Raw genomic sequence first — 1,818 nt, 5'->3', positions numbered from 1 at the left:
AGAAGAACAAAAGATCCATCTACATAGTAGAGTTTATACATCTAAAAGGGATGTGTTATGTAAGGCAAGGTGGTAAAAATATAAACTGTTTTTCTAGTGATTGGGAGTGGGAAAGTATTTATGCCTCTCTAAACTGCTAATTCGAGCTGCCATCTTGCATCCTGGTGTGTGTGTGTGTGTGTGCGCGCGTGTGTGTGTGTGTGTGTGTGTGTGTGTGTGTGTATGTGTGTGTGCCTTATCTCAGCTGGTCTACCCCGAGACCCCTGAGCATGAACCCTAGTCCTCACACGCGGGCCCCATTTCCACTACAACAAGATGAAAGAAATGACCACGAACCAGGAAAAACTCGCCGAACTGCGGGCGTGAGTGCTCATCAGTGCGCAGGAGTGCGAAAAGACCCGCTTGTAGGAAGAAGGTGGTTCACAGAACAGCGCAGCAGACGATAAAATACTGCAGTTCTCTTTAAAGAAGTGAGGGGTAAGCAATATCTCTGCTTATTGAAGAAGTAAACACGTTTACAAACCAAGGAACGGGGATCTACTTTAACAACCCGAAAGTTCAGGTGTCTCTGGCAGCAAACACCTTCACCATTAACAGGCCACGCAGCAGCTTACAGAAATGCTTCCCAGCATCCTAAATCAGCTCAGGGCAGACAGTCTGCCTAGTTTAAGGAGACTGGCTGAAGCTCTGCCCAGTCTGTGGATGGCAAAGCACCATTAGCTACTGGAGAGGATGGCGATGATGAAGTCCCAGATCTGGTGGAGAATTTTGATGAGGTTCCTAAGAACGAGACACACTGAATTGAAGCAACTTCTGAAGCCGGTGACACTTGCCGACGTTACTAGAGCTGCTGTTTTATATCATGACAGCCTTTTAAATTTCTTTTGCTTATGGATCTGATAAAATCTAGATCTCTAATATTTCCAAGCCCAAGCCTCCTGGACGCTGCAGCTCTTTTCAGTGTTTGCTCATACACAATTCATTCTTTGTGGCAAATTAACCCTGAAGAAACCTGGGGATAAAGTTTGGAAAAGGGTTAACAAAATTCTTTGCCTAGTTAAAAAAAAAAAATAAGCTACTAATTCATTTTACTGTATCATTTCATGAACTCATTCTGACTACAGACAGAGCTTCCCCTGTGATGTGGAGTGTGTAAGCTGTCCAAACGGCAACAGAGAAACAGAGAATCTACAGAAACCGTCGTCCATTAGACAGAGCTAGAAGCCCATAGAATCTAAGGCCACATTTATTACATAGATTTGCCAAATTTGGTAGGATGAAACATTTTTTTTTTTCACGGTGTAAAGGAGAGGCGGGCTGTTGGAGACCTGGCCATGATAGAGTTGCAGGGGCAGTGTTTAGCGGCTCTGTCCACAGGGCATGCTCACCGCCTCATCCCCGGAGCTGATCACTTGCACTCCACTTCAAGCCTTTTTTTTTTAAAAAAAAAAAAAAAAAAAAAACTCTGAACGCCTCACTGAGGACCGTGGGTACAACATGTGCCAAACCTCTGATTTCAAAGTTCAGCAGTTTTTGAGTTATTTGACTGGACAAAAGGTCACAAGATATCTTTCACAGTAGGGAAAGTGTAATTTTCCATGTCTTTAGGATGTTTTGAAGTTGGTGAGTTTTTTTTTCTGCAAAATTTCCATAAATAAATAACTTTTTAGCAGTGCTGTAAGCTTGATTTTTGAGAGTGCCTTGGCAATAATCTTAACTCTTCTTTCTTCACAATCCTGTCTCTAGCCTCATCCTCATAGAGTACAGGAACTGGAGACCTTAGGTTAAAACCTCAACAGTGCAGGTTTGGATTAAAAG

General features: G+C 43.0%; 1 pseudogene; it reads left to right on the top strand.

Moving 5' to 3' along the window:
- Positions 1 to 315: 315 nt before the first annotated feature.
- LOC131921890 (transcription factor BTF3-like) lies at positions 316 to 800 on the top strand (annotated as a pseudogene).
- Positions 801 to 1,818: the final 1,018 nt, after the last annotated feature.

Source organism: Peromyscus eremicus, chromosome 11 (genome assembly GCF_949786415.1).
Source record: "Peromyscus eremicus chromosome 11, PerEre_H2_v1, whole genome shotgun sequence".
NCBI lineage: Eukaryota > Metazoa > Chordata > Mammalia > Rodentia > Cricetidae > Peromyscus > Peromyscus eremicus.
This window is presented reverse-complemented; position numbering and strand designations above follow the sequence as displayed.